This window comes from Rhamphochromis longiceps, linkage group LG3 (genome assembly GCF_057381845.1).
Source record: "Rhamphochromis longiceps isolate RC_006_pf linkage group LG3, R_longiceps_female_GT1.1, whole genome shotgun sequence".
In the NCBI taxonomy this organism is placed as follows: Eukaryota; Metazoa; Chordata; class Actinopteri; order Cichliformes; family Cichlidae; genus Rhamphochromis; species Rhamphochromis longiceps.
In genome coordinates, this window is record NC_140559.1 from 65687509 (window position 1) to 65714898 (window position 27390).

Genomic DNA, 27390 nt, shown 5'->3' on the forward strand with positions numbered 1-27390 from the left:
GCTTCTGGCTGGGGCCACTTACACCACATCAGGGCCTGTGGCTCTGGCTGAGGCCACTTACACCACACCAGGGCCTGTGGCTGCTGGCTGAGGCCACTTACACCACACCAGGGCCTGTGGCTGCTGGCTGAGGCCACCTACACCACACCAGGGCCTGTGGCTGCTGGCTGAGGCCAATTACACCACACCAGGGCCTGTGGCACTGGCTGAGGCCACTTACACCACACCAGGGCCTGTGGCTCTTGCTCAGGCCACTTACACCACACCAGGGCCTGTGGCACTGGCTGAGGCCACTTACACCACACCAGGGCCTGTGGCTGCTGGCTGAGGCCACTTACACCACACCAGGGCCTGTGGCTGCTGGCTGAGGCCACTTACACCACACCAGTGCCTGTGGCTGCTGGCTGAGGCCACCTACACCACACCAGGGCCTGTGGCTGCTGGCTGAGGCCACTTACACCACACCAGGGCCCTTTTGCTGCTGGCTGAGGCCACTTACACCACACCAGTGCCTGTGGCTTCTGGCTGAGGCGACTTACACCACACCAGGGCCTGTGGCTGCTGGCTGAGGCCACTTACACCACACCAAGGCCTGTTGCTCTTACTCAGGCCACTCACATCACACCAGGCCCTGCGCTTCTGGCCGAGGCCATCTTCACCAAACCAGGCCCTGTGCTGCTTGCTGTGGCCATGTACAACACACCAGGCCCTGTGCTGGTTCCTGAGGCCATCTTCAACAATCCAGGGCCTGTGCTGTTGGATAAATGCCAAACTGAGCCTTTGGGTTAGGGTATTATGCAAACATGCAGGTATGGTTATAGGATTGTCTTCGTAACTTCAGGTACTTGCCACCTAATCACTTGAATCCATAAATTGAGACATTGTGCTGGAGCCAGCAGCTTACGGCCATACCACCCTGAGCACGCCCGACCTCGTCTGATCTCGGAAGCTAAGCAGGGCTGGGCTTGGTTAGTACTTGGATGGGAGACTGCCTGGGAATACCTGGTGCTGTAAACCTTTCATTTTCATGTCATTGAACCGCTTTTGATCCAGAGAAGGGGTGTATTAAAAGACCAAAAGCAGCTGCCCATTAATGAGGGCACATTAACGACACTGCTTTTGGCTCTTTTCCAATGTCTTGTGCTGCTAGCTGATGCAACCTACACCACACAAGGGCCTGAGTGACCGGCTGGGGCCACTTACACCACATCAGGGCCTGTGGCTCTGGCTGAGGCCACTTACACCACACCAGGGCCTGTGGCTCTTGCTCAGGCCACTTACACCACACCAGGGCCTGTGGCACTGGCTGAGGCCACTTACACCACACCAGGGCCTGTGGCTGCTGGCTGAGGCCACTTACACCACACCAGGGCCTGTGGCTGCTGGCTGAGGCCAATTACACCACACCAGGGCCTGTGGCTCTTGCTCAGGCCACTTACACCACACCAGGGCCTGTGGCTCTTGCTCAGGCCACTTACACCACACCAGGGCCTGTGGCACTGGCTGAGGCCACTTACACCACACCAGGGCCTGTGGCTGCTGGCTGAGGCCACTTACACCACACCAAGGCCTGTGGCTGCTGGCTGAGGCCACCTACACCACACCAGGGCCTGTGGCTGCTGGCTGAGGCCACTTACACCACACCAGGGCCCTTTTGCTGCTGGCTGAGGCCACTTACACCACACCAGTGCCTGTGGCTTCTGGCTGAGGCGACTTACACCACACCAGGGCCTGTGGCTGCTGGCTGAGGCCACTTACACCACACCAAGGCCTGTGGCTCTTGCTCAGGCCACTCACATCACACCAGGCCCTGCGCTTCTGGCCGAGGCCATCTTCACCAAACCAGGCCCTGTGCTGCTTGCTGTGGCCACTTACACCACACCAGGGCCTGTGGCTGCTGGCTGAGGCCACCTACACCACACCAGGGCCTGTGGCTGCTGGCTGAGGCGACTTAAACCACACCAGGGCCCTTTTGCTGCTGGCTGAGGCCACTTACACCACACCAGTGCCTGTGGCTTCTGGCTGAGGCGACTTACACCACACCAGGGCCTGTGGCTGCTGGCTGAGGCCAATTACACCACACCAGGGTCTGTGGCTCTTGCTCAGGCCACTTACACCACACCAGGGCCTGTGGCACTGGCTGAGGCCACTTACACCACACCAGGGCCTGTGGCTGCTGGCTGAGGCCACTTACACCACACCAGGGCCTGTGGCTGCTGGCTGAGGACACCTACACCACACCAGGGCCTGTGGCTGCTGGCTGAGGCCACTTACACCACACCAGGGCCTGTGGCTGCTGGCTGAGGCCACTTACACCACACCAGTGCCTGTGGCTTCTGGCTGAGGCGACTTACACCACACCAGGGCCTGTGGCTGCTGGCTGAGGCCACTTACACCACACCAAGGCCTGTTGCTCTTGCTCAGGCCACTCACATCACACCAGGCCCTGCGCTTCTGGCCGAGGCCATCTTCACCAAACCAGGCCCTGTGCTGCTTGCTGTGGCCATGTAAAACACACCAGGTCCCGTGCTGGTTCTTGAGGCCATCTTCAACAATCCAGGGCCTGTGCTGTTGGATAAATGCCAAACTGAGCCTTTGGGTTAGGGTATTATGCAAACATGCAGGTATGGTTATAGGATTGTCTTCGTAACTTCAGGTACTTGCCACCTAATCACTTGAATCCATAAATTGAGACATTGTGCTGGAGCCAGCAGCTTACGGCCATACCACCCTGAGCACGCCCGACCTCGTCTGATCTCGGAAGCTAAGCAGGGCTGGGCTTGGTTAGTACTTGGATGGGAGACTGCCTGGGAATACCTGGTGCTGTAAGCCTTTCCTTTTCATGTCATTGAACCGCTTTTGATCCAGAGAAGGGGTGTATTAAAAGACCAAAAGCAGCTGCCCATTAATGAGGGCACATTAACGACACTGCTTTTGGCTCTTTTCCAATGTCTTGTGCTGCTAGCTGATGCAACCTACACCACACAAGGGCCTGAGTGACCGGCTGGGGCCACTTACACCACATCAGGGCCTGTGGCTCTGGCTGAGGCCACTTACACCACACCAGGGCCTGTGGCTGCTGGCTGAGGCCACTTACACCACACCAGGGCCTGTGGCTGCTGGCTGAGGCCACCTACACCACACCAGGGCCTGTGGCTGCTGGCTGAGGCCAATTACACCACACCAGGGCCTGTGGCTTCTGGCTGAGGCCACTTACACCACACCAGGGCCTGTGGCTCTTGCTCAGGCCACTTACACCACACCAGGGCCTGTGGCACTGGCTGAGGCCACTTACACCACACCAGGGCCTGTGGCTGCTGGCTGAGGCCACCTACACCACACCAGGGCCCTTTTGCTGCTGGCTGAGGCCACTTACACCACACCAGTGCCTGTGGCTTCTGGCTGAGGCCACTTACACCACACCAGGGCCTGTGGCTGCTGGCTGAGGCCAATTACACCACACCAGGGCCTGTGGCTCTTGCTCAGGCCACTTACACCACACCAGGGCCTGTGGCACTGGCTGAGGCCACTTACACCACACCAGGGCCTGTGGCTGCTGGCTGAGGCCACCTACACCACACCAGGGCCCTTTTGCTGCTGGCTGAGGCCACTTACACCACACCAGTGCCTGTGGCTTCTGGCTGAGGCCACTTACACCACACCAGGGCCTGTGGCTGCTGGCTGAGGCGACTTACACCACACCAGGGCCCTTTTGCTGCTGGCTGAGGCCACTTACACCACACCAGTGCCTGTGGCTTCTGGCTGAGGCCACTTACACCACACCAAGGCCTGTGGCTGCTGGCTGAGGCCACCTACACCACACCAGGGCCTGTGGCTGCTGGCTGAGGCCACCTACACCACACCAGGGCATTAGTTGCTATTGAGGCCAATTACACCACACCAGGGTCTGTGGCTCTTGCTCAGGCCACTTACACCACACCAGGGCCTGTGGCTCTTGCTCAGGCCACTTACACCACACCAGGGCCTGTGGCACTGGCTGAGGCCACTTACACCACACCAGGGCCTGTGGCTGCTGGCTGAGGCCACCTACACCACACCAGGGCCTGTGGCTGCTGGCTGAGGCCACTTACACCACACCAGGGCCCTTTTGCTGCTGGCTGAGGCCACTTACACCACACCAGTGCCTGTGGCTTCTGGCTGAGGCGACTTACACCACACCAGGGCCTGTGGCTGCTGGCTGAGGCCACTTACACCACACCAGGGCCCTTTTGCTGCTGGCTGAGGCCACTTACACCACACCAGTGCCTGTGGCTTCTGGCTGAGGCGACTTACACCACACCAGGGCCTGTGGCTGCTGGCTGAGGCCACTTACACCACACCAAGGCCTGTTGCTCATGCTCAGGCCACTCACTTCACACCAGGCCCTGCGCTTCTGGCCGAGGCCATCTTCACCAAACCAGGCCCTGTGCTGCTTGCTGTGGCCATGTACAACACACCAGGCCCTGTGCTGGTTCCTGAGGCCATCTTCAACAATCCAGGGCCTGTGCTGTTGGATAAATGCCAAACTGAGCCTTTGGGTTAGGGTATTATGCAAACATGCAGGTATGGTTATAGGATTGTCTTCGTAACTTCAGGTACTTGCCACCTAATCACTTGAATCCATAAATTGAGACATTGTGCTGGAGCCAGCAGCTTACGGCCATACCACCCTGAGCACGCCCGACCTCGTCTGATCTCGGAAGCTAAGCAGGGCTGGGCTTGGTTAGTACTTGGATGGGAGACTGCCTGGGAATACCTGGTGCTGTAAGCCTTTCCTTTTCATGTCATTGAACCGCTTTTGATCCAGAGAAGGGGTGTATTAAAAGACCAAAAGCAGCTGCCCATTAATGAGGGCACATTAACGACACTGCTTTTGGCTCTTTTCCAATGTCTTGTGCTGCTAGCTGATGCAACCTACACCACACAAGGGCCTGAGTGACCGGCTGGGGCCACTTACACCACATCAGGGCCTGTGGCTCTGGCTGAGGCCACTTACACCACACCAGGGCCTGTGGCTGCTGGCTGAGGCCACTTACACCACACCAGGGCCTGTGGCTGCTGGCTGAGGCCACCTACACCACACCAGGGCATTAGTTGCTATTGAGGCCAATTACACCACACCAGGGTCTGTGGCTCTTGCTCAGGCCACTTACACCACACCAGGGCCTGTGGCACTTGCTCAGGCCACTTACACCACACCAGGGCCTGTGGCACTGGCTGAGGCCACTTACACCACACCAGGGCCTGTGGCTGCTGGCTGAGGCCACTTACACCACACCAGGGCCTGTGGCTGCTGGCTGAGGCCACCTACACCACACCAGGGCCTGTGGCTGCTGGCTGAGGCCACTTACACCACACCAGGGCCCTTTTGCTGCTGGCTGAGGCCACTTACACCACACCAGTGCCTGTGGCTTCTGGCTGAGGCGACTTACACCACACCAGGGCCTGTGGCTGCTGGCTGAGGCCACTTACACCACACCAAGGCCTGTGGCTCTTGCTCAGGCCACTCACATCACACCAGTGCCTGCGCTTCTGGCCGAGGCCATCTTCACCAAACCAGGCCCTGTGCTGCTTGCTGTGGCCACTTACACCACACCAGGGCCTTTGGCTGCTGGCTGAGGCCACCTACACCACACCAGGGCCTGTGGCTGCTGGCTGAGGCGACTTAAACCACACCAGGGCCCTTTTGCTGCTGGCTGAGGCCACTTACACCACACCAGTGCCTGTGGCTTCTGGCTGAGGCCACTTACACCACACCAGGGCCTGTGGCTGCTGGCTGAGGCCAATTACACCACACCAGGGTCTGTGGCTCTTGCTCAGGCCACTTACACCACACCAGGGCCTGTGGCACTGGCTGAGGCCACTTACACCACACCAGGGCCTGTGGCTGCTGGCTGAGGCCACTTACACCACACCAGGGCCTGTGGCTGCTGGCTGAGGCCACCTACACCACACCAGGGCCTGTGGCTGCTGGCTGAGGCCACTTACACCACACCAGGGCCCTTTTGCTGCTGGCTGAGGCCACTTACACCACACCAGTGCCTGTGGCTGCTGGCTGAGGCCACTTACACCACACCAAGGCCTGTTGCTCTTGCTCAGGCCACTCACATCACACCAGGCCCTGCGCTTCTGGCCGAGGCCATCTTCACCAAACCAGGCCCTGTGCTGCTTGCTGTGGCCATGTACAACACACCAGGCCCTGTGCTGGTCCCTGAGGCCATCTTCAACAATCCAGGGCCTGTGCTGTTGGATAAATGCCAAACTGAGCCTTTGTTTAGGGTATTATGCAAACATGCAGGTATGGTTATAGGATTGTCTTCGTAACTTCAGGTACTTGCCACCTAATCACTTGAATCCATAAATTGAGACATTGTGCTGGAGCCAGCAGCTTACGGCCATACCACCCTGAGCACGCCCGACCTCGTCTGATCTCGGAAGCTAAGCAGGGCTGGGCTTGGTTAGTACTTGGATGGGAGACTGCCTGGGAATACCTGGTGCTGTAAGCCTTTCATTTTCATGTCATTGAACCGCTTTTGATCCAGAGAAGGGGTGTATTAAAAGACCAAAAGCAGCTGCCCATTAATGAGGGCACATTAACGACACTGCTTTTGGCTCTTTTCCAATGTCTTGTGCTGCTAGCTGATGCAACCTACACCACACAAGGGCCTGAGTGACCGGCTGGGGCCACTTACACCACATCAGGGCCTGTGGCTCTGGCTGAGGCCACTTACACCACACCAGGGCCTGTGGCTGCTGGCTGAGGCCACTTACACCACACCAGGGCCTGTGGCTGCTGGCTGAGGCCACCTACACCACACCAGGGCCTGTGGCTGCTGGCTGAGGCCACCTACACCACACCAGGGCCTGTGGCTGCTGGCTGAGGCCAATTACACCACACCAGGGCCTGTGGCACTGGCTGAGGCCACTTACACCACACCAGGGCCTGTGGCTCTTGCTCAGGCCACTTACACCACACCAGGGCCTGTGGCACTGGCTGAGGCCACTTACACCACACCAGGGCCTGTGGCTGCTGGCTGAGGCCACTTACACCACACCAGGGCCTGTGGCTGCTGGCTGAGGCCACCTACACCACACCAGGGCCTGTGGCTGCTGGCTGAGGCCAATTACACCACACCAGGGCCTGTGGCACTGGCTGAGGCCACTTACACCACACCAGGGCCTGTGGCTCTTGCTCAGGCCACTTACACCACACCAGGGCCTGTGGCACTGGCTGAGGCCACTTACACCACACCAGGGCCTGTGGCTGCTGGCTGAGGCCACCTACACCACACCAGGGCCCTTTTGCTGCTGGCTGAGGCCACTTACACCACACCAGTGCCTGTGGCTTCTGGCTGAGGCCACTTACACCACACCAGGGCCTGTGGCTGCTGGCTGAGGCCAATTACACCACACCAGGGCCTGTGGCTCTTGCTCAGGCCACTTACACCACACCAGGGCCTGTGGCACTGGCTGAGGCCACTTACACCACACCAGGGCCTGTGGCTGCTGGCTGAGGCCACCTACACCACACCAGGGCCCTTTTGCTGCTGGCTGAGGCCACTTACACCACACCAGTGCCTGTGGCTTCTGGCTGAGGCCACTTACACCACACCAGGGCCTGTGGCTGCTGGCTGAGGCGACTTACACCACACCAGGGCCCTTTTGCTGCTGGCTGAGGCCACTTACACCACACCAGTGCCTGTGGCTTCTGGCTGAGGCCACTTACACCACACCAGGGCCTGTGGCTGCTGGCTGAGGCCACCTACACCACACCAGGGCCTGTGGCTGCTGGCTGAGGCCACCTACACCACACCAGGGCATTAGTTGCTATTGAGGCCAATTACACCACACCAGGGTCTGTGGCTCTTGCTCAGGCCACTTACACCACACCAGGGCCTGTGGCTCTTGCTCAGGCCACTTACACCACACCAGGGCCTGTGGCACTGGCTGAGGCCACTTACACCACACCAGGGCCTGTGGCTGCTGGCTGAGGCCACCTACACCACACCAGGGCCTGTGGCTGCTGGCTGAGGCCACTTACACCACACCAGGGCCCTTTTGCTGCTGGCTGAGGCCACTTACACCACACCAGTGCCTGTGGCTTCTGGCTGAGGCGACTTACACCACACCAGGGCCTGTGGCTGCTGGCTGAGGCCACTTACACCACACCAGGGCCCTTTTGCTGCTGGCTGAGGCCACTTACACCACACCAGTGCCTGTGGCTTCTGGCTGAGGCGACTTACACCACACCAGTGCCTGTGGCTTCTGGCTGAGGCGACTTACACCACACCAAGGCCTGTTGCTCTTGCTCAGGCCACTCACTTCACACCAGGCCCTGCGCTTCTGGCCGAGGCCATCTTCACCAAACCAGGCCCTGTGCTGCTTGCTGTGGCCATGTACAACACACCAGGCCCTGTGCTGGTTCCTGAGGCCATCTTCAACAATCCAGGGCCTGTGCTGTTGGATAAATGCCAAACTGAGCCTTTGGGTTAGGGTATTATGCAAACATGCAGGTATGGTTATAGGATTGTCTTCGTAACTTCAGGTACTTGCCACCTAATCACTTGAATCCATAAATTGAGACATTGTGCTGGAGCCAGCAGCTTACGGCCATACCACCCTGAGCACGCCCGACCTCGTCTGATCTCGGAAGCTAAGCAGGGCTGGGCTTGGTTAGTACTTGGATGGGAGACTGCCTGGGAATACCTGGTGCTGTAAGCCTTTCCTTTTCATGTCATTGAACCGCTTTTGATCCAGAGAAGGGGTGTATTAAAAGACCAAAAGCAGCTGCCCATTAATGAGGGCACATTAACGACACTGCTTTTGGCTCTTTTCCAATGTCTTGTGCTGCTAGCTGATGCAACCTACACCACACAAGGGCCTGAGTGACCGGCTGGGGCCACTTACACCACATCAGGGCCTGTGGCTCTGGCTGAGGCCACTTACACCACACCAGGGCCTGTGGCTGCTGGCTGAGGCCACTTACACCACACCAGGGCCTGTGGCTGCTGGCTGAGGCCACCTACACCACACCAGGGCATTAGTTGCTATTGAGGCCAATTACACCACACCAGGGTCTGTGGCTCTTGCTCAGGCCACTTACACCACACCAGGGCCTGTGGCACTTGCTCAGGCCACTTACACCACACCAGGGCCTGTGGCACTGGCTGAGGCCACTTACACCACACCAGGGCCTGTGGCTGCTGGCTGAGGCCACTTACACCACACCAGGGCCTGTGGCTGCTGGCTGAGGCCACCTACACCACACCAGGGCCTGTGGCTGCTGGCTGAGGCCACTTACACCACACCAAGGCCTGTGGCTCTTGCTCAGGCCACTCACATCACACCAGGCCCTGCGCTTCTGGCCGAGGCCATCTTCACCAAACCAGGCCCTGTGCTGCTTGCTGTGGCCACTTACACCACACCAGGGCCTGTGGCTGCTGGCTGAGGCCACCTACACCACACCAGGGCCTGTGGCTGCTGGCTGAGGCGACTTAAACCACACCAGGGCCCTTTTGCTGCTGGCTGAGGCCACTTACACCACACCAGTGCCTGTGGCTTCTGGCTGAGGTGACTTACACCACACCAGGGCCTGTGGCTGCTGGCTGAGGCCAATTACACCACACCAGGGTCTGTGGCTCTTGCTCAGGCCACTTACACCACACCAGGGCCTGTGGCACTGGCTGAGGCCACTTACACCACACCAGGGCCTGTGGCTGCTGGCTGAGGCCACTTACACCACACCAGGGCCTGTGGCTGCTGGCTGAGGCCACCTACACCACACCAGGGCCTGTGGCTGCTGGCTGAGGCCACTTACACCACACCAGGGCCCTTTTGCTGCTGGCTGAGGCCACTTACACCACACCAGTGCCTGTGGCTTCTGGCTGAGGCGACTTACACCACACCAGGGCCTGTGGCTGCTGGCTGAGGCCACTTACACCACACCAAGGCCTGTTGCTCTTGCTCAGGCCACTCACATCACACCAGGCCCTGCGCTTCTGGCCGAGGCCATCTTCACCAAACCAGGCCCTGTGCTGCTTGCTGTGGCCATGTACAACACACCAGGCCCTGTGCTGGTCCCTGAGGCCATCTTCAACAATCCAGGGCCTGTGCTGTTGGATAAATGCCAAACTGAGCCTTTGGGTTAGGGTATTATGCAAACATGCAGGTATGGTTATAGGATTGTCTTCGTAACTTCAGGTACTTGCCACCTAATCACTTGAATCCATAAATTGAGACATTGTGCTGGAGCCAGCAGCTTACGGCCATACCACCCTGAGCACGCCCGACCTCGTCTGATCTCGGAAGCTAAGCAGGGCTGGGCTTGGTTAGTACTTGGATGGGAGACTGCCTGGGAATACCTGGTGCTGTAAGCCTTTCATTTTCATGTCATTGAACCGCTTTTGATCCAGAGAAGGGGTGTATTAAAAGACCAAAAGCAGCTGCCCATTAATGAGGGCACATTAACGACACTGCTTTTGGCTCTTTTCCAATGTCTTGTGCTGCTAGCTGATGCAACCTACACCACACAAGGGCCTGAGTGACCGGCTGGGGCCACTTACACCACATCAGGGCCTGTGGCTCTGGCTGAGGCCACTTACACCACACCAGGGCCTGTGGCTGCTGGCTGAGGCCACTTACACCACACCAGGGCCTGTGGCTGCTGGCTGAGGCCACCTACACCACACCAGGGCATTAGTTGCTATTGAGGCCAATTACACCACACCAGGGTCTGTGGCTCTTGCTCAGGCCACTTACACCACACCAGGGCCTGTGGCTCTTGCTCAGGCCACTTACACCACACCAGGGCCTGTGGCACTGGCTGAGGCCACTTACACCACACCAGGGCCTGTGGCTGCTGGCTGAGGCCACTTACACCACACCAGGGCCCTTTTGCTGCTGGCTGAGGCCACTTACACCACACCAGTGCCTGTGTCTTCTAGCTGAGGCGACTTACACCACACCAGGGCCTGTGGCTGCTGGCTGAGGCCACTTACACCACACCAGGGTCTGTGGCTCTTGCTCAGGCCACTTACACCACACCAGGGCCTGTGGCACTGGCTGAGGCCACTTACACCACACCAGGGCCTGTGGCTGCTGGCTGAGGCCACTTACACCACACCAGGGCCTGTGGCTGCTGGCTGAGGCCACTTACACCACACCAGGGCCCTTTTGCTGCTGGCTGAGGCCACTTACACCACACCAGTGCCTGTGGCTTCTGGCTGAGGCGACTTACACCACACCAGGGCCTGTGGCTGCTGGCTGAGGCCACTTACACCACACCAGGGCCTGTGGCTGCTGGCTGAGGCCACTTACACCACACCAGGGCCTGTGGCTGCTGGCTGAGGCCACCTACACCACACCAGGGCCTGTGGCTGCTGGCTGAGGCCACTTACACCACACCAGGGCATTAGTTGCTATTGAGGCCAATTACACCACACCAGGGTCTGTGGCTCTTGCTCAGGCCACTTACACCACACCAGGGCCTGTGGCTCTTGCTCAGGCCACTTACACCACCCCAGGGCCTGTGGCACTGGCTGAGGCCACTTACACCACACCAGGGCCTGTGGCTGCTGGCTGAGGCGACTTACACCACACCAGGGCCTGTGGCTGCTGGCTGAGGCCAATTACAACACACCAGGGTCTGTGGCTCTTGCTCAGGCCACTTACACCACACCAGGGCCTGTGGCACTGGCTGAGGCCACTTACACCACACCAGGGCCTGTGGCTGCTGGCTGAGGCCACTTACACCACACCAGGGCCTGTGGCTGCTGGCTGAGGCCACTTACACCACACCAGGGCCTGTGGCTGCTGGCTGAGGCCACCTACACCACACCAGGGCCTGTGGCTGCTGGCTGAGGCCACTTACACCACACCAGGGCCCTTTTGCTGCTGGCTGAGGCCACTTACACCACACCAGTGCCTGTGGCTTCTGGCTGAGGCGACTTACACCACACCAGGGCCTGTGGCTGCTGGCTGAGGCCACTTACACCACACCAAGGCCTGTTGCTCTTGCTCAGGTCACTCACATCACACCAGGCCCTGCGCTTCTGGCCGAGGCCATCTTCACCAAACCAGGCCCTGTGCTGCTTGCTGTGGCCATGTACAACACACCAGGCCCTGTGCTGGTTCCTGAGGCCATCTTCAACAATCCAGGGCCTGTGCTGTTGGATAAATGCCAAACTGAGCCTTTGGGTTAGGGTATTATGCAAACATGCAGGTATGGTTATAGGATTGTCTTCGTAACTTCAGGTACTTGCCACCTAATCACTTGAATCCATAAATTGAGACATGGTGCTGGGGCCAGCAGCTTACGGCCATACCACCCTGAGCACGCCCGACCTCGTCTGATCTCGGAAGCTAAGCAGGGCTGGGCTTGGTTAGTACTTGGATGGGAGACTGACTGGGAATACCTGGTGCTGTAAGCCTTTCATTTTCATGTCATTGAACCGCTTTTGATCCAGAGAAGGGGTGTATTAAAAGACCAAAAGCAGCTCCCCATTAATGAGGGCACATTAACGACACTGCTTTTGGCTCTTTTCCAATGTCTTGTGCTGCTAGCTGATGCAACCTACACCACACAAGGGCCTGAGTGACCGGCTGGGGCCACTTACACCACATCAGGGCCTGTGGCTCTGGCTGAGGCCACTTACACCACACCAGGGCCTGTGGCTGCTGGCTGAGGCCACTTACACCACACCAGGGCCTGTGGCTGCTGGCTGAGGCCACCTACACCACACCAGGGCATTAGTTGCTATTGAGGCCAATTACACCACACCAGGGTCTGTGGCTCTTGCTCAGGCAAGTTACATCACAACAGGGCCTGTGGCTGCTGCCTGAGGCCACATACACCACACCAGGGCCTTAGTTGCTACTGAGGCCAATTACACCACACCAGGGTCTGTGGCTCTTGCTCAGGCCACTTACACCACACCAGGGCCTGTGGCACTGGCTGAGGCCACTTACACCACACCAGGGCCTGTGGCTGCTGGCTGAGGCCACTTACACCACACCAGGGCCTGTGGCTGCTGGCTGAGGCCACCTACACCACACCAGGGCCTGTGGCTGCTGGCTGAGGCGACTTACACCACACCAGGGCCCTTTTGCTGCTGGCTGAGGCCACTTACACCACACCAGTGCCTGTGGCTTCTGGCTGAGGCTACTTACACCACACCAGGGCCTGTGGCTGCTGGCTGAGGCCACTTACACCACACCAGGGCCTGTGGCTGCTGGCTGAGGCCACTTACACCACACCAGGGCCTGTGGCTGCTGGCTGAGGCCACTTACACGACACCAGGGCCTGTGGCTGCTGGCTGAGGCCACCTACACCACACCAGGGCATTAGTTGCTATTGAGGCCAATTACACCACACCAGGGTCTGTGGCTCTTGCTCAGGCCACTTACACCACACCAGGGCCTGTGGCTCTTGCTCAGGCCACTTACACCACACCAGGGCCTGTGGCACTGGCTGAGGCCACTTACACCACACCAGGGCCTGTGGCTGCTGGCTGAGGCCACTTACACCACACCAGGGCCTGTGGCTGCTGGCTGAGGCCACCTACACCACACCAGGGCCTGTGGCTGCTGGCTGAGGCCACTTACACCACACCAGGGCCCTTTTGCTGCTGGCTGAGGCCACTTACACCACACCAGTGCCTGTGTTTTCTAGCTGAGGCGACTTACACCACACCAGGGCCTGTGGCTGCTGGCTGAGGCCAATTACACCACACCAGGGTCTGTGGCTCTTGCTCAGGCCACTTACACCACACCAGGGCCTGTGGCACTGGCTGAGGCCACTTACACCACACCAGGGCCTGTGGCTGCTGGCTGAGGCCACTTACACCACACCAGGGCCTGTGGCTGCTGGCTGAGGCCACTTACACCACACCAGGGCCTGTGGCTGCTGGCTGAGGCCACCTACACCACACCAGGGCCTGTGGCTGCTGGCTGAGGCCACTTACACCACACCAGGGCCCTTTTGCTGCTGGCTGAGGCCACTTACACCACACCAGGGCCTGTGGCTGCTGGCTGAGGCCACTTACACCACACCAGGGCCTGTGGCTGCTGGCTGCTGGCTGAGGCCACTTACACCACACCAGGGCCTGTGGCTGCTGGCTGAGGCCACCTACACCACACCAGGGCCTGTGGCTGCTGGCTGAGGCCACTTACACCACACCAGGGCCCTTTTGCTGCTGGCTGAGGCCACTTACACCACATCAGGGCCTGTGGCTCTGGCTGAGGCCACTTACACCACACCAGTGCCTGTGGCTTCTGGCTGAGGCCAATTACACCACACCAGGGCCTGTGGCTGCTGGCTGAGGCCACTTACACCACACCAAGGCCTGTTGCTCTTGCTCAGGCCACTCACATCACACCAGGCCCTGCGCTTCTGGCCGAGGCCATCTTCACCAAACCAGGCCCTGTGCTGCTTGCTGTGGCCATGTACAACACACCAGGCCCTGTGCTGGTCCCTGAGGCCATCTTCAACAATCCAGGGCCTGTGCTGTTGGATAAATGCCAAACTGAGCCTTTGTTTAGGGTATTATGCAAACATGCAGGTATGGTTATAGGATTGTCTTCGTAACTTCAGGTACTTGCCACCTAATCACTTGAATCCATAAATTGAGACATTGTGCTGGAGCCAGCAGCTTACGGCCATACCACCCTGAGCACGCCCGACCTCGTCTGATCTCGGAAGCTAAGCAGGGCTGGGCTTGGTTAGTACTTGGATGGGAGACTGCCTGGGAATACCTGGTGCTGTAAGCCTTTCATGTCATTGAACCGCTTTTGATCCAGAGAAGGGGTGTATTAAAAGACCAAAAGCAGCTGCCCATTAATGAGGGCACATTAACGACACTGCTTTTGGCTCTTTTCCAATGTCTTGTGCTGCTAGCTGATGCAACCTACACCACACAAGGGCCTGAGTGACCGGCTGGGGCCACTTACACCACATCAGGGCCTGTGGCTCTGGCTGAGGCCACTTACACCACACCAGGGCCTGTGGCTGCTGGCTGAGGCCACTTACACCACACCAGGGCCTGTGGCTGCTGGCTGAGGCCACCTACACCACACCAGGGCCTGTGGCTGCTGGCTGAGGCCAATTAAACCACACCAGGGCCTGTGGCACTGGCTGAGGCCACTTACACCACACCAGGGCCTGTGGCTCTTGCTCAGGCCACTTACACCACACCAGGGCCTGTGGCACTGGCTGAGGCCACTTACACCACACCAGGGCCTGTGGCACTGGCTGAGGCCACTTACACCACACCAGGGCCTGTGGCTGCTGGCTGAGGCCACTTACACCACACCAGGGCCTGTGGCTGCTGGCTGAGGCCACCTACACCACACCAGGGCCTGTGGCTGCTGGCTGAGGCCACTTACACCACACCAGGGCCCTTTTGCTGCTGGCTGAGGCCACTTACACCACACCAGTGCCTGTGGCTTCTGGCTGAGGCAACTTACACCACACCAGGGCCTGTGGCTGCTGGCTGAGGCCACTTACACCACACCAAGGCCTGTTGCTCTTGCTCAGGCCACTCACATCACACCAGGCCCTGCGCTTCTGGCCGAGGCCATCTTCACCAAACCAGGCCCTGTGCTGCTTGCTGTGGCCATGTACAACACACCAGGCCCTGTGCTGGTCCCTGAGGCCATCTTCAACAATCCAGGGCCTGTGCTGTTGGATAAATGCCAAACTGAGCCTTTGTTTAGGGTATTATGCAAACATGCAGGTATGGTTATAGGATTGTCTTCGTAACTTCAGGTACTTGCCACCTAATCACTTGAATCCATAAATTGAGACATTGTGCTGGAGCCAGCAGCTTACGGCCATACCACCCTGAGCACGCCCGACCTCTTCTGATCTCGGAAGCTAAGCAGGGCTGGGCTTGGTTAGTACTTGGATGGGAGACTGCCTGGGAATACCTGGTGCTGTAAGCCTTTCATTTTCATGTCATTGAACCGCTTTTGATCCAGAGAAGGGGTGTATTAAAAGACCAAAAGCAGCTGCCCATTAATGAGGGCACATTAACGACACTGCTTTTGGCTCTTTTCCAATGTCTTGTGCTGCTAGCTGATGCAACCTACACCACACAAGGGCCTGAGTGACCGGCTGGGGCCACTTACACCACATCAGGGCCTGTGGCTCTGGCTGAGGCCACTTACACCACACCAGGGCCTGTGGCTGCTGGCTGAGGCCACCTACACCACACCAGGGCCTGTGGCTGCTGGCTGAGGCCAATTACACCACACCAGGGCCTGTGGCACTGGCTGAGGCCACTTACACCACACCAGGGCCTGTGGCTCTTGCTCAGGCCACTTACACCACACCAGGGCCTGTGGCACTGGCTGAGGCCACTTACACCACACCAGGGCCTGTGGCTGCTGGCTGAGGCCACTTACACCACACCAGGGCCTGTGGCTGCTGGCTGAGGCCACTTACACCACACCAGGGCCTGTGGCTGCTGGCTGAGGCCACTTACACCACACCAGGGCCCTTTTGCTGCTGGCTGAGGCCACTTACACCACACCAGGGCCTGTGGCTGCTGGCTGAGGCAACTTACACCACACCAGGGCCTGTGGCTGCTGGCTGAGGCCACCTACACCACACCAGGGCATTAGTTGCTATTGAGGCCAATTACACCACACCAGGGTCTGTGGCTCTTGCTCAGGCCACTTACACCACACCAGGGCCTGTGGCTCTTGCTCAGGCCACTTACACCACACCAGGGCCTGTGGCACTGGCTGAGGCCACTTACACCACACCAGGGCCCTTTTGCTGCTGGCTGAGGCCACTTACACCACACCAGTGCCTGTGGCTTCTGGCTGAGGCGACTTACACCACACCAGGGCCTGTGGCTGCTGGCTGAGGCCACTTACACCACACCAAGGCCTGTTGCTCTTGCTCAGGCCACTCACATCACACCAGGCCCTGCGCTTCTGGCCGAGGCCATCTTCACCAAACCAGGCCCTGTGCTGCTTGCTGTGGCCATGTACAACACACCAGGCCTTGTGCTGGTTCCTGAGGCCATCTTCAACAATCCAGGGCCTGTGCTGTTGGATAAATGCCAAACTGAGCCTTTGGGTTAGGGTATTATGCAAACATGCAGGTATGGTTATAGGATTGTCTTCGTAACTTCAGGTACTTGCCACCTAATCACTTGAATCCATAAATTGAGACATTGTGCTGGAGCCAGCAGCTTACGGCCATACCACCCTGAGCACGCCCGACCTCGTCTGATCTCGGAAGCTAAGCAGGGCTGGGCTTGGTTAGTACTTGGATGGGAGACTGCCTGGGAATACCTGGTGCTGTAAGCCTTTCATTTTCATGTCATTGAACCGCTTTTGATCCAGAGAAGGGGTGTATTAAAAGACCAAAAGCAGCTGCCCATTAATGAGGGCACATTAACGACACTGCTTTTGGCTCTTTTCCAATGTCTTGTGCTGCTAGCTGATGCAACCTACACCACACAAGGGCCTGAGTGACCGGCTGGGGCCACTTACACCACATCAGGGCCTGTGGCTCTGGCTGAGGCCACTTACACCACACCAGGGCCTGTGGCTGCTGGCTGAGGCCACTTACACCACACCAGGGCCTGTGGCTGCTGGCTGAGGCCACCTACACCACACCAGGGCATTAGTTGCTATTGAGGCCAATTACACCACACCAGGGTCTGTGGCTCTTGCTCAGGCCACTTACACCACACCAGGGCCTGTGGCTCTTGCTCAGGCCACTTACACCACACCAGTGCCTGTGGCACTGGCTGAGGCCACTTACACCACACCAGGGCCTGTGGCTGCTGGCTGAGGCCACTTACACCACACCAGGGCCTGTGGCTGCTGGCTGAGGCCACCTACACCACACCAGGGCCTGTGGCTGCTGGCTGAGGCCACTTACACCACACCAGGGCCCTTTTGCTGCTGGCTGAGGCCACTTACACCACACCAGTGCCTGTGGCTTCTGGCTGAGGCGACTTACACCACACCAGGGCCTGTGGCTGCTGGCTGAGGCCACTTACACCACACCAAGGCCTGTGGCTCTTGCTCAGGCCACTCACATCACACCAGGCCCTGCGCTTCTGGCCGAGGCCATCTTCACCAAACCAGGCCCTGTGCTGCTTGCTGTGGCCACTTACACCACACCAGGGCCTGTGGCTGCTGGCTGAGGCCACCTACACCACACCAGGGCCTGTGGCTGCTGGCTGAGGCGACTTAAACCACACCAGGGCCCTTTTGCTGCTGGCTGAGGCCACTTACACCACACCAGTGCCTGTGGCTTCTGGCTGAGGCGACTTACACCACACCAGGGCCTGTGGCTGCTGGCTGAGGCCAATTACACCACACCAGGGTCTGTGGCTCTTGCTCAGGCCACTTACACCACACCAGGGCCTGTGGCTGCTGGCTGAGGCCACTTACACCACACCAAGGCCTGTTGCTCTTGCTCAGGCCACTCACATCACACCAGGCCCTGCGCTTCTGGCCGAGGCCATCTTCACCAAACCAGGCCCTGTGCTGCTTGCTGTGGCCATGTACAACACACCAGGCCCTGTGCTGGTCCCTGAGGCCATCTTCAACAATCCAGGGCCTGTGCTGTTGGATAAATGCCAAACTGAGCCTTTGGGTTAGGGTATTATGCAAACATGCAGGTATGGTTATAGGATTGTCTTCGTAACTTCAGGTACTTGCCACCTAATCACTTGAATCCATAAATTGAGACATTGTGCTGGAGCCAGTAGCTTACGGCCATACCACCCTGAGCACGCCCGACCTCGTCTGATCTCGGAAGCTAAGCAGGGCTGGGCTTGGTTAGTACTTGGATGGGAGACTACCTGGGAATACCTGGTGCTGTAAGCCTTTCATTTTCATGTCATTGAACCGCTTTTGATCCAGAGAAGGGGTGTATTAAAAGACCAAAAGCAGCTGCCCATTAATGAGGGCACATTAACGACACTGCTTTTGGCTCTTTTCCAATGTCTTGTGCTGCTAGCTGATGCAACCTACACCACACAAGGGCCTGAGTGACCGGCTGGGGCCACTTACACCACATCAGGGCCTGTGGCTCTGGCTGAGGCCACTTACACCACACCAGGGCCTGTGGCTGCTGGCTGAGGCCACTTACACCACACCAGGGCCTGTGGCTGCTGGCTGAGGCCAATTACACCACACCAGGGCCTGTGGCACTGGCTGAGGCCACTTACACCACACCAGGGCCTGTGGCTCTTGCTCAGGCCACTTACACCACACCAGGGCCTGTGGCACTGGCTGAGGCCACTTACACCACACCAGGGCCTGTGGCTGCTGGCTGAGGCCACCTACACCACACCAGGGCCTGTGGCTGCTGGCTGAGGCGACTTACACCACACCAGGGCCCTTTTGCTGCTGGCTGAGGCCACTTACACCACACCAGTGCCTGTGGCTTCTGGCTGAGGCCACTTACACCACACCAGGGCCTGTGGCTGCTGGCTGAGGCCAATTACACCACACCAGGGTCTGTGGCTCTTGCTCAGGCCACTTACACCACACCAGGGCCTGTGGCACTGGCTGAGGCCACTTACACCACACCAGGGCCTGTGGCTGCTGGCTGAGGCCACTTACACCACACCAGGGCCTGTGGCTGCTGGCTGAGGCCACTTACACCACACCAGGGCCTGTGGCTGCTGGCTGAGGCCACTTACACCACACCAGGGCCTGTGGCTGCTGGCTGAGGCCACTTACACCACAGCAGGGCCCTTTTGCTGCTAGCTGAGGCCACTTACACCACACCAGTGCCTGTGGCTGCTGGCTGAGGCGACTTACACCACACCAGGGCCTGTGGCTGCTGGCTGAGGCCACTTACACCACACCAAGGCCTGTTGCTCTTGCTCAGGCCACTCACTTCACACCAGGCCCTGCGCTTCTGGCCGAGGCCATCTTCACCAAACCAGGTCCTGTGCTGGTTTCTGAGGCCATCTTCAACAATCCAGGGCCTGTGCTGTTGGATAAATGCCAAACTGAGCGTTTGGGTTAGGGTATTATACAAACATGCAGGTATGGTTATAGGATTGTCTTCGTAACTTCAGGTACTTGCCACCTAATCACTTGAATCCATAAATTGAGACATTGTGCTGGGGCCAGCAGCTTACGGCCATACCACCCTGAGCACGCCCGACCTCGTCTGATCTCGGAAGCTAAGCAGGGCTGGGCTTGGTTAGTACTTGGATGGGAGACTGCCTGTGAATACCTGTTGCTGTAAGCCTTTCATTTTCATGTCATTGAACCGCTTTTGATCCAGAGAAGGGGTGTATTAAAAGACCAAAAGCAGCTGCCCATTAATGAGGGCACATTAACGACACTGCTTTTGGCTCTTTTCCAATGTCTTGTGCTGCTAGCTGATGCCACCTACAACACACCAGGGCCTGAGTGACCGGCTGGGGCCACTTACACCACATCAGGGCCTGTGGCTCTGGCTGAGGCCACTTACACCACACCAGGGCCTGTGGCTGCTGGCTGAGGCCAGTTACACCACAACAGAGCCTGTGGCTGCTGGCTGAAGCCACTTACACCACACCAGGGCCTTAGTTGCTATTGAGGCCACTTACACCACACCAGGGCCTGTGGCTGCTGGCTGAGGCCACCTACACCACACCAGGGCCTGTGGCTGCTGGCTGAGGCCACTTACACCACACCAGGGCCCTTTTGCTGCTGGCTGAGGCCACTTACACCACACCAGTGCCTGTGTCTTCTAGCTGAGGCAACTTACACCACACCAGGGCCTGTGGCTGCTGGCTGAGGCCACTTACACCACACCAGGGCCCTTTTGCTGCTGGCTGAGGCCACTTACACCACACCAGTGCCTGTGGCTTCTGGCTGAGGCGACTTACACCACACCAGGGTCTGTGGCTCTTGCTCAGGCCACTTACACCACACCAGGGCCTGTGGCACTGGCTGAGGCCACTTACACCACACCAGGGCCTGTGGCTGCTGGCTGAGGCCACTTACACCACACCAGTGCCTGTGGCTGCTGGCTGAGGCCACTTACACCACACCAGGGCCTGTGGCTGCTGGCTGAGGCCACTTACACTACACCAGGGCCCTTTTGCTGCTGGCTGAGGCCACTTACACCACACCAGTGCCTGTGGCTTCTGGCTGAGGCGACTTACACCACACCAGGGCCTGTGGCTGCTGGCTGAGGCCACTTACACCACACCAAGGCCTGTTGCTCTTGCTCAGGCCACTCACATCACACCAGGCCCTGCGCTTCTGGCCGAGGCCATCTTCACCAAACCAGGCCCTGTGCTGCTTGTTGTGGCCATGTACAACACACCAGGCCCTGTGCTGGTCCCTGAGGCCATCTTCAACAATCCAGGGCCTGTGCTGTTGGATAAATGCCAAACTGAGCCTTTGTTTAGGGTATTATGCAAACATGCAGGTATGGTTATAGGATTGTCTTCGTAACTTCAGGTACTTGCCACCTAATCACTTGAATCCATAAATTGAGACATTGTGCTGGAGCCAGCAGCTTACGGCCATACCACCCTGAGCACTCCCGACCTCGTCTGATCTCGGAAGCTAAGCAGGGCTGGGCTTGGTTAGTACTTGGATGGGAGACTACCTGGGAATACCTGGTGCTGTAAGCCTTTCATTTTCATGTCATTGAACCGCTTTTGATCCAGAGAAGGGGTGTATTAAAAGACCAAAAGCAGCTGCCCATTAATGAGGGCACATTAACGACACTGCTTTTGGCTCTTTTCCAATGTCTTGTGCTGCTAGCTGATGCAACCTACACCACACAAGGGCCTGAGTGACCGGCTGGGGCCACTTACACCACATCAGGGCCTGTGGCTCTGGCTGAGGCCACTTACACCACACCAGGGCCTGTGGCACTGGCTGAGGCCACTTACACCACACCAGGGCCTGTGACTCTTGCTCAGGCCACTTACACCACACCAGGGCCTGTGGCACTGGCTGAGGCCACTTACACCACACCAGGGCCTGTGGCTGCTGGCTGAGGCCACTTACACCACACCAGGGCCTGTGGCTGCTGGCTGAGGCCACTTACACCACACCAGGGCCTGTGGCTGCTGGCTGAGGCCACCTACACCACACCAGGGCCTGTGGCTGCTGGCTGAGGCCACTTACACCACACCAGGGCCCTTTTGCTGCTGGCTGAGGCCACTTACACCACACCAGTGCCTGTGGCTTCTGGCTGAGGCGACTTACACCACACCAGGGCCTGTGGCTGCTGGCTGAGGCCACTTACACCACACCAAGGCCTGTTGCTCTTACTCAGGCCACTCACATCACACCAGGCCCTGCGCTTCTGGCCGAGGCCATCTTCACCAAACCAGGACCTGTGCTGCTTGCTGTGGCCATGTACAACACACCAGGCCCTGTGCTGGTTCCTGAGGCCATCTTCAACAATCCAGGGCCTGTGCTGTTGGATAAATGCCAAACTGAGCCTTTGGGTTAGGGTATTATGCAAACATGCAGGTATGGTTATAGGATTGTCTTCGTAACTTCAGGTACTTGCCACCTAATCACTTGAATCCATAAATTGAGACATTGTGCTGGAGCCAGCAGCTTACGGCCATACCACCCTGAGCACGCCCGACCTCGTCTGATCTCGGAAGCTAAGCAGGGCTGGGCTTGGTTAGTACTTGGATGGGAGACTACCTGGGAATACCTGGTGCTGTAAGCCTTTCATTTTCATGTCATTGAACCGCTTTTGATCCAGAGAAGGGGTGTATTAAAAGACCAAAAGCAGCTGCCCATTAATGAGGGCACATTAACGACACTGCTTTTGGCTCTTTTCCAATGTCTTGTGCTGCTAGCTGATGCAACCTACACCACACAAGGGCCTGAGTGACCGGCTGGGGCCACTTACACCACATCAGGGCCTGTGGCTCTGGCTGAGGCCACTTACACCACACCAGGGCCTGTGGCTGCTGGCTGAGGCCACTTACACCACACCAGGGCCTGTGGCTGCTGGCTGAGGCCACCTACACCACACCAGGGCATTAGTTGCTATTGAGGCCAATTACACCACACCAGGGCCTGTGGCTCTTGCTCAGGCCACTTACACCACACCAGGGCCAGTGGCACTGGCTGAGGCCACTTACACCACACCAGGGCCTGTGGCTGCTGGCTGAGGCCACTTACACCACACCAGGGCCCTTTTGCTGCTGGCTGAGGCCACTTACACCACACCAGTGCCTGTGGCTTCTGGCTGAGGCGACTTACACCACACCAGGGCCTGTGGCTGCTGGCTGAGGCCACTTACACCACACCAAGGCCTGTGGCTCTTGCTCAGGCGACTCACATCACACCAGGCCCTGCGCTTCTGGCCGAGGCCATCTTCACCAAACCAGGCCCTGTGCTGCTTGCTGTGGCCACTTACACCACACCAGGGCCTGTGGCTGCTGGCTGAGGCCACCTACACCACACCAGGGCCTGTGGCTGCTGGCTGAGGCGACTTAAACCACACCAGGGCCCTTTTGCTGCTGGCTGAGGCCACTTACACCACACCAGTGCCTGTGGCTTCTGGCTGAGGCGACTTACACCACACCAGGGCCTGTGGCTGCTGGCTGAGGCCAATTACACCACACCAGGGTCTGTGGCTCTTGCTCAGGCCACTTACACCACACCAGGGCCTGTGGCTGCTGGCTGAGGCCACTTACACCACACCAAGGCCTGTTGCTCTTGCTCAGGCCACTCACATCACACCAGGCCCTGCGCTTCTGGCCGAGGCCATCTTCACCAAACCAGGCCCTGTGCTGCTTGCTGTGGCCATGTACAACACACCAGGCCCTGTGCTGGTCCCTGAGGCCATCTTCAACAATCCAGGGCCTGTGCTGTTGGATAAATGCCAAACTGAGCCTTTGGGTTAGGGTATTATGCAAACATGCAGGTATGGTTATAGGATTGTCTTCGTAACTTCAGGTACTTGCCACCTAATCACTTGAATCCATAAATTGAGACATTGTGCTGGAGCCAGCAGCTTACGGCCATACCACCCTGAGCACGCCCGACCTCGTCTGATCTCGGAAGCTAAGCAGGGCTGGGCTTGGTTAGTACTTGGATGGGAGACTGCCTGGGAATACCTGGTGCTGTAAGCCTTTCATTTTCATGTCATTGAACCGCTTTTGATCCAGAGAAGGGGTGTATTAAAAGACCAAAAGCAGCTGCCCATTAATGAGGGCACATTAACGACACTGCTTTTGGCTCTTTTCCAATGTCTTGTGCTGCTAGCTGATGCAACCTACACCACACAAGGGCCTGAGTGACCGGCTGGGGCCACTTACACCACATCAGGGCCTGTGGCTCTGGCTGAGGCCACTTACACCACACCAGGGCCTGTGGCTGCTGGCTGAGGCCACTTACACCACACCAGGGCCTGTGGCTGCTGGCTGAGGCCACCTACACCACACCAGGGCCTGTGGCTGCTGGCTGAGGCCAATTACACCACACCAGGGCCTGTGGCACTGGCTGAGGCCACTTACACCACACCAGGGCCTGTGGCTCTTGCTCAGGCCACTTACACCACACCAGGGCCTGTGGCACTGGCTGAGGCCACTTACACCACACCAGGGCCTGTGGCTGCTGGCTGAGGCCACCTACACCACACCAGGGCCTGTGGCTGCTGGCTGAGGCCACTTACACCACACCAGGGCCCTTTTGCTGCTGGCTGAGGCCACTTACACCACACCAGTGCCTGTGGCTTCTGGCTGAGGCCACTTACACCACACCAGGGCCTGTGGCTGCTGGCTGAGGCCAATTACACCACACCAGGGTCTGTGGCTCTTGCTCAGGCCACTTACACCACACCAGGGCCTGTGGCACTGGCTGAGGCCACTTACACCACACCAGGGCCTGTGGCTGCTGGCTGAGGCCACTTACACCACACCAGGGCCTGTGGCTGCTGGCTGAGGCCACTTACACCACACCAGGGCCTGTGGCTGCTGGCTGAGGCCACCTACACCACACCAGGGCCTGTGGCTGCTGGCTGAGGCCAATTACACCACACCAGGGCCCTTTTGCTGCTGGCTGAGGCCACTTACACCACACCAGTGCCTGTGGCTTCTGGCTGAGGCGACTTACACCACACCAGGGCCTGTGGCTGCTGGCTGAGGCCACTTACACCACACCAAGGCCTGTGGCTCTTGCTCAGGCCACTCACATCACACCAGGCCCTGCGCTTCTGGCCGAGACCATCTTCACCAAACCAGGCCCTGTGCTGCTTGCTGTGGCCACTTACACCACACCAGGGCCTGTGGCTGCTGGCTGAGGCCACCTACACCACACCAGGGCCTGTGGCTGCTGGCTGAGGCGACTTAAACCACACCAGGGCCCTTTTGCTGCTGGCTGAGGCCACTTACACCACACCAGTGCCTGTGGCTTCTGGCTGAGGCGACTTACACCACACCAGGGCCTGTGGCTGCTGGCTGAGGCCAATTACACCACACCAGGCTCTGTGGCTCTTGCTCAGGCCACTTACACCACACCAGGGCCTGTGGCACTGGCTGAGGCCACTTACACCACACCAGGGCCTGTGGCTGCTGGCTGAGGCCACTTACACCACACCAGGGCCTGTGGCTGCTGGCTGAGGCCACCTACACCACACCAGGGCCTGTGGCTGCTGGCTGAGGCCACTTACACCACACCAGGGCCCTTTTGCTGCTGGCTGAGGCCACTTACACCACACCAGTGCCTGTGGCTTCTGGCTGAGGCGACTTACACCACACCAGGGCCTGTGGCTGCTGGCTGAGGCCACTTACACCACACCAAGGCCTGTGGCTCTTGCTCAGGCCACTCACATCACACCAGGCCCTGCGCTTCTGGCCGAGGCCATCTTCACCAAACCAGGCCCTGTGCTGCTTGCTGTGGCCACTTACACCACACCAGGGCCTGTGGCTGCTGGCTGAGGCCACCTACACCACACCAGGGCCTGTGGCTGCTGGCTGAGGCGACTTAAACCACACCAGGGCCCTTTTGCTGCTGGCTGAGGCCACTTACACCACACCAGTGCCTGTGGCTTCTGGCTGAGGCGACTTACACCACACCAGGGCCTGTGGCTGCTGGCTGAGGCCAATTACACCACACCAGGGTCTGTGGCTCTTGCTCAGGCCACTTACACCACACCAGGGCCTGTGGCACTGGCTGAGGCCACTTACACCACACCAGGGCCTGTGGCTGCTGGCTGAGGCCACTTACACCACACCAGGGCCTGTGGCTGCTGGCTGAGGCCACCTACACCACACCAGGGCCTGTGGCTGCTGGCTGAGGCCACTTACACCACACCAGGGCCCTTTTGCTGCTGGCTGAGGCCACTTACACCACACCAGTGCCTGTGGCTTCTGGCTGAGGCGACTTACACCACACCAGGGCCTGTGGCTGCTGGCTGAGGCCACTTACACCACACCAAGGCCTGTTGCTCTTGCTCAGGCCACTCACATCACACCAGGCCCTGCACTTCTGGCCGAGGCCATCTTCACCAAACCAGGCCCTGTGCTGCTTGTTGTGGCCATGTACAACACACCAGGCCCTGTGCTGGTCCCTGAGGCCATCTTCAACAATCCAGGGCCTGTGCTGTTGGATAAATGCCAAACTGAGCCTTTGTTTAGGGTATTATGCAAACATGCAGGTATGGTTATAGGATTGTCTTCGTAACTTCAGGTACTTGCCACCTAATCACTTGAATCCATAAATTGAGACATTGTGCTGGAGCCAGCTGCTTACGGCCATACCACCCTGAGCACGCCCGACCTCGTCTGATCTCGGAAGCTAAGCAGGGCTGGGCTTGGTTAGTACTTGGATGGGAGATTGCCTGGGAATACCTGGTGCTGTAAGCCTTTCTTTTTCATGTCATTGAACCGCTTTTGATCCAGAGAAGGGGTGTATTAAAAGACCAAAAGCAGCTGCCCATTAATGAGGGCACATTAACGACACTGCTTTTGGCTCTTTTCCAATGTCTTGTGCTGCTAGCTGATGCAACCTACACCACACAAAGGCCTGAGTGACCGGCTGGGGCCACTTACACCACATCAGGGCCTGTGGCTCTGGCTGAGGCCACTTACACCACACCAGGGCCTGTGGCTGCTGGCTGAGGCCACTTACACCACACCAGGGCCTGTGGCTGCTGGCTGAGGCCACCTACACCACACCAGGGCATTAGTTGCTATTGAGGCCAATTACACCACACCAGGGTCTGTGGCTCTTGCTCAGGCCACTTACACCACACCAGGGCCTGTGGCTCTTGCTCAGGCCACTTACACCACACCAGGGCCTGTGGCACTGGCTGAGGCCACTTACACCACACCAGGGCCTGTGGCTGCTGGCTGAGGCCACTTACACCACACCAGGGCCTGTGGCTGCTGGCTGAGGCCACCTACACCACACCAGGGCCTGTGGCTGCTG

General features: G+C 58.6%; 15 non-coding genes and 1 pseudogene across 15 annotated transcripts; all 16 read left to right on the top strand.

Moving 5' to 3' along the window:
• Positions 1 to 898: 898 nt before the first annotated feature.
• Positions 899 to 1017, top strand: LOC146675787 (5S ribosomal RNA). Its single transcript, XR_014910848.1, has one exon. It is a non-coding gene; the product is annotated as a 5S ribosomal RNA (ribosomal RNA).
• Positions 1018 to 2713: 1696 nt separating this feature from the next.
• LOC146675788 (5S ribosomal RNA) lies at positions 2714 to 2832 on the top strand. The gene has a single exon (XR_014910933.1). It is a non-coding gene; the product is annotated as a 5S ribosomal RNA (ribosomal RNA).
• Positions 2833 to 4652: 1820 nt separating this feature from the next.
• LOC146675789 (5S ribosomal RNA) lies at positions 4653 to 4771 on the top strand. The gene has a single exon (XR_014910934.1). It is a non-coding gene; the product is annotated as a 5S ribosomal RNA (ribosomal RNA).
• A 1616-nt stretch (positions 4772 to 6387) lies between these two features.
• LOC146675790 (5S ribosomal RNA) lies at positions 6388 to 6506 on the top strand. Its single transcript, XR_014910935.1, has one exon. It is a non-coding gene; the product is annotated as a 5S ribosomal RNA (ribosomal RNA).
• A 2096-nt stretch (positions 6507 to 8602) lies between these two features.
• On the top strand, positions 8603 to 8721 carry LOC146675791 (5S ribosomal RNA). The gene has a single exon (XR_014910936.1). It is a non-coding gene; the product is annotated as a 5S ribosomal RNA (ribosomal RNA).
• A 1536-nt stretch (positions 8722 to 10257) lies between these two features.
• Positions 10258 to 10376, top strand: LOC146675792 (5S ribosomal RNA). Its single transcript, XR_014910937.1, has one exon. It is a non-coding gene; the product is annotated as a 5S ribosomal RNA (ribosomal RNA).
• Positions 10377 to 12309: 1933 nt separating this feature from the next.
• On the top strand, positions 12310 to 12428 carry LOC146675793 (5S ribosomal RNA). Its single transcript, XR_014910749.1, has one exon. It is a non-coding gene; the product is annotated as a 5S ribosomal RNA (ribosomal RNA).
• A 2219-nt stretch (positions 12429 to 14647) lies between these two features.
• Positions 14648 to 14766, top strand: LOC146675794 (5S ribosomal RNA). Its single transcript, XR_014910938.1, has one exon. It is a non-coding gene; the product is annotated as a 5S ribosomal RNA (ribosomal RNA).
• A 1054-nt stretch (positions 14767 to 15820) lies between these two features.
• On the top strand, positions 15821 to 15939 carry LOC146675795 (5S ribosomal RNA). Its single transcript, XR_014910739.1, has one exon. It is a non-coding gene; the product is annotated as a 5S ribosomal RNA (ribosomal RNA).
• A 1258-nt stretch (positions 15940 to 17197) lies between these two features.
• Positions 17198 to 17316, top strand: LOC146675796 (5S ribosomal RNA). Its single transcript, XR_014910939.1, has one exon. It is a non-coding gene; the product is annotated as a 5S ribosomal RNA (ribosomal RNA).
• A 1417-nt stretch (positions 17317 to 18733) lies between these two features.
• Positions 18734 to 18852, top strand: LOC146675797 (5S ribosomal RNA). The gene has a single exon (XR_014911130.1). It is a non-coding gene; the product is annotated as a 5S ribosomal RNA (ribosomal RNA).
• Positions 18853 to 20114: 1262 nt separating this feature from the next.
• LOC146675798 (5S ribosomal RNA) lies at positions 20115 to 20233 on the top strand (annotated as a pseudogene).
• A 1262-nt stretch (positions 20234 to 21495) lies between these two features.
• Positions 21496 to 21614, top strand: LOC146675799 (5S ribosomal RNA). The gene has a single exon (XR_014910919.1). It is a non-coding gene; the product is annotated as a 5S ribosomal RNA (ribosomal RNA).
• Positions 21615 to 22556: 942 nt separating this feature from the next.
• Positions 22557 to 22675, top strand: LOC146675800 (5S ribosomal RNA). The gene has a single exon (XR_014911141.1). It is a non-coding gene; the product is annotated as a 5S ribosomal RNA (ribosomal RNA).
• A 1298-nt stretch (positions 22676 to 23973) lies between these two features.
• LOC146675801 (5S ribosomal RNA) lies at positions 23974 to 24092 on the top strand. Its single transcript, XR_014910940.1, has one exon. It is a non-coding gene; the product is annotated as a 5S ribosomal RNA (ribosomal RNA).
• Positions 24093 to 26706: 2614 nt separating this feature from the next.
• Positions 26707 to 26825, top strand: LOC146675802 (5S ribosomal RNA). The gene has a single exon (XR_014910818.1). It is a non-coding gene; the product is annotated as a 5S ribosomal RNA (ribosomal RNA).
• The last annotated feature ends 565 nt before the right edge of the window (positions 26826 to 27390 follow it).